This window comes from Amphibalanus amphitrite, unplaced genomic scaffold (assembly GCF_019059575.1).
Source record: "Amphibalanus amphitrite isolate SeventyFive unplaced genomic scaffold, NRLGWU_Aamphi_draft 000026F_arrow, whole genome shotgun sequence".
NCBI classification, from domain to species: Eukaryota; Metazoa; Arthropoda; class Thecostraca; order Balanomorpha; family Balanidae; genus Amphibalanus; species Amphibalanus amphitrite.
The window spans coordinates 776219-783802 of record NW_024881522.1 but is presented as its reverse complement, the minus strand read 5'-3'; positions in this window follow the sequence as shown (position 1 = coordinate 783802).

Sequence of the window (7584 nt, the reverse complement as noted above, 5' to 3'; positions counted from 1 at the left end):
TTAAAGGTGAAAAATGACCGAAATACTTTCAAACGTACGCATTGAGAGCTATCGACTGCTTTTTACCGCGTCTTTCTATCCCTCTTAGTTTTTGAGTTAGAGGTGGGTGGTAACATATGCCCCCCCCCCCCACTAGGGCGAAGTTGGCTGAGACCGCCACTGGGGCGCGGGTTAACGTGCGCACATAGCCGCGCACGGCCGGTCCCCACTCCCCTCACTGACTTCGACTGGCTACGGCCTACCTGCTACTATGCCAACCGCAACCATACCTAATGGCTGACAGGAGGCTCATCAGGCGCCCGTCGCGCTGCGAACCCGAATCTGTAACTGTTATACCGAACTGTTATAACCGGAACGCGTGCTACCTCCGTTCCGTCGTTTTCATCCTCAAGATACAGAAATCCTTCTCCTCCGCACCGCAACACCCTACGGGCTGGAGTTGGACAGGCACCTTTATCTCATGCGGGCTGCTCCCTTGGAGTGGCACCGCTGCTCCCGAGGGAGCGCAACCCGTAGCCGGGTGCAGAGAGTGCTTGGGGAGCTGGTCGGCCTGTCCATTTGGACGGGCTTAGCCCCGATGACTCTCTGTCTCTACTTCTAGGGTGTCTGCCCAGACCAATGTCTCCCCCTAATTCCTATCATTCTTCCGGCTCTGAAATGGTCTTGTCAGACCGAAACTGGGCCTAACCCAACGAAGCAAAAACGCGTTCTTTCACCGCGCGGAGTCCTCAGTCCAACGCTCTATCGACCGAGCTACGGGATCGGCATTTGCTCTATGATGCGAATTGCGACATCTTCCACTTTTCATGCCCGTGGCCGCAGACTATCTCTGTGGAATGCAAACAGCAAACAGGGAGCGCATAACCGGCTCGAATCGAGACCTCCTATAAGTGTCGGAGTTGGTTCAGGAGGCCAATGGCGACGTATTTCCAGGGGCGTAACTTTTTGGTTTTCGTTGGGGGGGCAACGCTGTCAGGGGCGCCTTTTTAAGGGCATGGGGGCGCCTCCCCGTGACTGTCTAGAAATAAGTCTTATTTCAGTTTACGGCAGCATTTTTTTTACCATAGCACGTTGTTTTTTTGTGCCGTCGTGTTTTGGCACGTTATGTTGCAGTTTTTTTTTCTGAAATAGCGCGCCAAAAGCGCGGAATTATTTTGAAACCAAATACATTTTGAAAGCAATTTGGGGACCAGAGACCGGGGGCGGGTAGTGGAATTGGGGACCAGGGTAGTGACGCCTTATTAAACAACGCATATGGTAGTTCTTCTAAAGAAACGAGACGAACTGATGAATTGACAAAAAGAAAAGAAAAAACAACTGATAAAAAAGCCAGATTAAAGAAACAAATCTGTAGAACTTTACCCCACGCAGAAGCAAGGGACGTTTTTACGCCTCCCCTTTTAAGTTAAGAGCACACTTCATACTGCATATTTCCGCACGTGTTCTAGAAGCAAACCAGTGGCAAAGATTTGCCCTCATCGAAAAAATAAAAAATTGCCCCCCCCCCCCGCCCGCGCCGGGCCGGGGGGGAGGGAGTGAACACCTCCCCTGCGGTTTTTCGCAGATATCTCAAAACTCTGCGCCGCCATTTTTGGCACACCTGTTCATGCATCTTTTTTACACATGTGCAAATTTCAGACCCAGAGCTCTCAAGGTCAGGTCACCAGGTCACGTCAAAAGACCTCACCTCAGAAAAAAAGTTGCAATCCTCGTCATAGCTACACCGACTGAACGATCGCCTTGAAACTTTCAGCGATTGATAAGAGTAACAGTATGTTCAAAATGTTTATCTCGGAATTTTGATATCAGTGACCTAAGGTCAAGTAATGTTTGCGACCTCTCCATGATAAGTCAATGGGAGAAAATTGAAATGAGCCTTTTTTGGACGAATGGTATTTAGAACCCTCTCAAACATCGTTTCATAGGTAAACATGATACACTGAATCGGAAAAAAATGCACCTGTGACCCCTATGTGTGCCCTTAAGGTCATCTCAGGTCATGAACGGTCACCACCAGTTTTTTGGCTGTAACTTTTGATAAAGGCGTGCTAGAGCGATGAAAACACGTCAGATGTATTCAGCTCGACGATACGGATCGACTGATATGCAACATGACCCTTTTCGGTCAGGTTATGACCTTGACCTGAGGTCAAATTTTAAAAATGACCTTTCAAGGTCAACAAATAGTTCATTCGACGCGTCTCGACGAGAGGAACATGATGCTGCCAAAAGTAATGTCGTGGCGCTCTTGAGTCAAAAGGATTTGCCGAAAAACAGTTTTCGTGAAAACTGCTATTTTACCGTTTTTGCCCTCTGGAGGCTAAACCGTTGAACTGAGGTCAAATCTGAGAGCAGTGGTCAGAAAGGTCTGTAAAAGGGCTATCGAATGCACTTTTCCGCGGCGCTGTAGCTCTATTGATCCCGAGTTAGCCGTTGCAGTTTCCAAAATTGTTGAAATGGCCTACATTTGACCTTTGATGACCTCTGGCGACCTGACCTTTGACCTGACCCAAGAAATGACCGAAGTGTTTCCGTCATTATTTTTGACGCTCTTTCGAATGCTGCTTACTGCGTGTCGCTACGTGGCCCAGGAGCCGAGTTAGACCAGACACCCCCTCCCGCCCGGCGCGGAAGTCGAGGAGCACCAGCCCGGCGCGGGTTAATCCCAGGCTGAGAGCGTTCAAGCCTAGGTCACCCATATACCTCTGTATACCGAGATATGCAGAAGTCTGTGGCTCACCAGGTGATATCAAGTTATCACGAAATGATACAAATTACTCCTGCTAGAGGTGGCAAAACGTGAAAATTTTGAGAACCAGACCCGAACCAGACCCGGCTGGACATTTCTGAAACCAGTCGGACCCGGTCTAAGTTGGAATCGGAACCAGTTGAACCCGTTCCCCATAGGCCATAAGTCAATTAATACAAACCGTTTGTAGAAATCATTAATTGCATCGTGTAAAACAGCCGTTTTCCCACTGATAATACTTATGAGCTACAGTGTGCAAAGGAACATACATGAGCAAATGTTTTCTTTCCATTCACTTCATATTTTGCAATCATATGTAGTGTCCACTATGTATGGTTTATGGTAGGACCCGGTTGGACCCGCCAGAAAATTTCCAGGAACCGGTCTGGACCCATATGGGTCCAGACCGGTTCTTTTAACCGGGTCCTCGGGTCCACATTTTGCCACCCTTTGAACAAGTAGCGTTGGTACCGGAAACCGGAAGCTATCATGACACAGACTCACTGCTATCCCGGAAGATAATTTAACCCTCGCCCGTATAGGGGGGGGGGGTCGAACGGACCCCCCCCCATGGTTTTTCGCGAATAACTCGCGTAACAAGCGGCCGATCGTGACGAAACTTTCAGTACCCTCGCGTTCATCAATTTTACACCTACCCTGAAAATTTCATGACCCTGACCCAAATGACCTTTGACCTGTGACCTACTTTTCGAGACCATGTTTGGCCGGAATCGCGATTCGGCGTATGTCGGCTCGCATTAGCCGCGCGTTTGCAGTCTTTTCGTGGTTTCAAGCGTTCAAACATGTGATATGATGTTGCCCCCATGCATTAGGGTGGGTGTCAAGGTCACCTGAAGGTCAGGTCAGGTCATTGACCTTTGATGACCTCGGTTCACTTTTTCGAGTTTTACATGTTTCTAGGCCAGTTTTTAGAGCTGAATTCGAATTTAGCAACCATATGAACATTTACGAAGTAGTTTTGGTGCCTTCGTAACATGTTACGAAGCTGTCAGAGGCGGTTGCCACCTACTACGAACACCCTTACTGGTTGACCTGACCTGACCTGACCCGACCCGGCCTAAATGCATGAAGACATCATCTGTGATCAAAACTAACATGATATTCGTGATCAGCACCCCGAAAAACCCCATAGCAGCCACACTTTACGACGTTCTAACAGGTCCCGATTTTCCCGACTTTTGGGTCATTGACCTGACCTGCAAGGTCAACCAATGACCTAGGACCTTAAAATTGGGTATCATCGGCTTCCTCTCGTCACGGGCAACACGCTCGTTTTTTCCGCGAAGCTCTAGCTCGATCAGGGGCGAAACGGCAAGGGGGGGTCCAACGGACCCCCCCTTATACGTTCGCGGCTGGAAAAACACCAATACGGGCTAGGGTTAAATTTCGCTTGATGAAAGTTCTCAGCTTTTACGATATCCGATTACATAATTGGCCTCTGAAACTGAGGACAGTAAGATTTGGGGGGGGGGGGAACTTCATCTAAAGGCCTCAAGATCGTGGCAAATGAAACATAAATATAGAATCATGAGGGCCATGAGGGCTAGTCAAAGGGGTTACCTACTATACCTAGTATTGTCAAGATTGGCTCGAGAGGCGTTTTTATTGGTCGATGAGGCTCTCCAACTAGCTAAGTGTGCCGTTTTACCGCAAAAAAATAACAAGGGATTTCCCAGAGGAGCGATTTCAAGACTGGAGGGGCGCATTGATAAATAGTGAGGCGCCACTCAGCGCCAAGGGCATCGCTCTTGACCACATAAATGTCATTACGTTCTAAAGATGGGCGTCAAAAGAGCCTCAAGGGACGTCTTCAAGAACCAATGGGAAAGCCTTCCTTCCTGAATAAGGGTCTCTGTTCTAGCAACAAGTCAACAATGGCAAGGTGTGAACCACGGGACGCCTCAACTGGCACCAGGGGCAAGTTGATTAACTGTTGAGGCTTGAGGCACTGCCCTTTCGGTCGAAGGGAGCCGTAATTAGCAAAAGATTAGCAATGACACGTAATTAGCTATGACCGTAATTAGCTATGGCACGTATCGCTACCAAATTTCAGATATAACTTGGGGGATCTGTTTGTCACTTGACCTGGGAGTTTTAGCTTCCAGTGACCTGAGGTCAGGTCACAAGGTCACAAAACCGGTATATTGTCAAAATAGCACTAAAATGCACTATTTTGTTCATAACAACTAGAGTTCTACATTGATTTGTTGAGACTTGAGACACTGCCCTTTCGGTCGAAGGGAGCCGTAATTAGCAAAAAAAGATGATGTAGGATACCAGTATAGTCAGAGGAGCGCTAACATTGGCTCGATGGGTGCTATGAACCGTTGGGACGCTGCGCCAAGCAAGAGTGGCGCTTTAACAGCAGGGGTACCATAACACACAAGGCCCTGTGGGACGATTACATTGACTCAAGGGGCGCCCTTTAGAATCGGTGCGACACCGTGCAGAGGGCGCCATTCTTAACCACATCAATTTTAATACTCACTGCAGATGGCCTCCAAACTGTCTCGAGGGGTGCCTTCAGGAACCGATGGAACAGCCACCGAAATAGGGGCGCCGCTCTAGCTGCAGTGATGAAATAAGGTATTGACCGCATTGACCAGAGGAGCGCTTCATGTGGCTAAAGGGGCGCGTTGGTAAACTGGTGGGGCGCCACCCCATGCCCAGCGAGGGGCGTCGTACTTAGCAAGGAAATTATGTAAGTCAGAGGAGCGCTAACTTCGGCTCGAGGGGCGCTTGTATGAACCGTTGAGGCGCTAACCTAGCTAAGTGTGCCGTTTCAGCAGCAGGGATGCCATAACACACTATAGCGTGCTATGGCATCTAGGCCCTCTAGCCTCCCCCCCCCCTCCCCGAGGAGCGATGATTATGACTCAAGGAGCGCCCTTAAGAATTGGTAGGCCACATACAATTCATTACTCAGTGCAGAGGGGCGCCAAAACGGGCACGAGGGGCGCCTTCAGGAGCCAATGGGGCAGTCTACGGACTAGGGGCGCTGTTCTAGCAACAATGCTGATAAGGTATTGGCCAGAGGGGCGCTTCATCCACCTGAAGGGTCACATTGATAAACGGATGGGGCGCCGCTCTGCGTGCGGGGGCATTAGTTATTAGCAAAACAGATGTCATAAGACGTGCGTGTTGTCAGAGGGGCACCACTTTGGCTCGAGGGGCGCTTTTTAACCAATGGGGCACGCTATTTAGCTAAGTTTTTACTTGCCGCAAGCGGCGCACCATCCCTGAGGAACGTTACACAAACGACTGACGACTCTCTCGACATGGGCATCAGAGGCGCCCCTATAGACCTCACAGGCGTCTCTAATTCCCATTGAGGCGCCCCTTTGGACTTCAACTGGAGCTCCTCTTTCTATGGGCCTCCGAGGCGCCCCCATTTGGCATGCAGTCTCCCCTGTTTCGTATTGGGGCGCCGTTATGGCCTTAATGGGCGCCCCTTTTTCATGTGGGCGCCCCTATACTATAGATCTCAGAGGCACCCCGAAGGGCCTCAGAGGCCAATAAGGTGCCCCTCTTTCGCATGCAGGCGCCCCTGTGGCCATCTCAGGCGCCCGTGTTTTGCATTGAGGCGCCCCTGAGGACTTCATGGGCGCCCCTCTTTCGCATGCAGGCGCCCCCACGGCCTCAGAGGTTCCCCTCTCACGCATCCCATTTCCATAGGCGATGGCGCCCCCTTGAAAGATGGCGCACGCGCTCCTATGACGCCGCTGGCCCGTGAGGGCGCCTTTCGGGCCTGGGGGCGCCCACCAAGGTTGGGGGGGCAAACGGAATGTTGGGGTGGCAAAATTTCAAGTTGGGGGGGCACCTGCCTCCCCAAAAGTATACAAAGTTACGCCCCTGCGTATTTCAGCCCAACTGTATCCACAATGGCCCTTATTGACCGTTTTTTATTATCTGTGTCTACCTGAGGCAATTGATGCAAAGTGAGTGGGCCAAGATATCTTCTTACCATGTCTTTTTTCAGTGTTTGAGACAGTTTGAGATATCAAAAACCTGTATTGTAGAGACAAATATAAATTGCTGGTAACGTATTGCCCGAAAACTGGAAATAAGTGTCAGATACAACGCAGCTGCGACGTAACAGGTGTGTGCGCAAACCAAATGTCCTGTTCAGTAATAAACATTTATTACGCAGTTGCCAGGCGACCAGCTGTCTCACATGGTCGTAATCCAATTACCCGGGCTCCAGGCACTGCTGGCATCTGATAATCGGAGCTGCAGAACACTTATTCCACATTCGACTTGTTTCCGTGTAAAAGGCACATGGAGTGGACCCCGCCCTCTCACACTGTTAATTTTGTCAATGCTTGTGTCAAATATTGAAAGTTAAGCGGAGAAGAATAATTGATAAGGGCTCACGGCGATACTTAAAGGGACCCTCCCACCTTCAAAAAAGTTAATGAATTGGCATGAAAGTGATGTCGCTCGGTTCAGAAAGAGCGAAAACCAATATCTACCAAATTTCATCGAAAAATATTCACCGGTTTTCAAGATATTAGACTTTTACTTTTGTTTACTTTTTGGGATCTCCGCTGTTCCTAGCGACTTTATTTAAAAGTGCGACATTTGTTGCGCGCAAAGCAGCATATACCACCGCGTGCTACAAAACGTTTTAGTCAAACATTTAAAAATCGTTAGATATCTGCGATGACGTCACACATTCAGAGGGGTATTCCTATGCATTAGCCCCTCTGAATCAAAATGCTGCAATTTTGAAATTCAATATTTCCGATTTAAGGCATTTCTCGATGTTGTGAATGCCGAAACCGGTAATTGTGAGCCAGGGACCCCATTTTGGC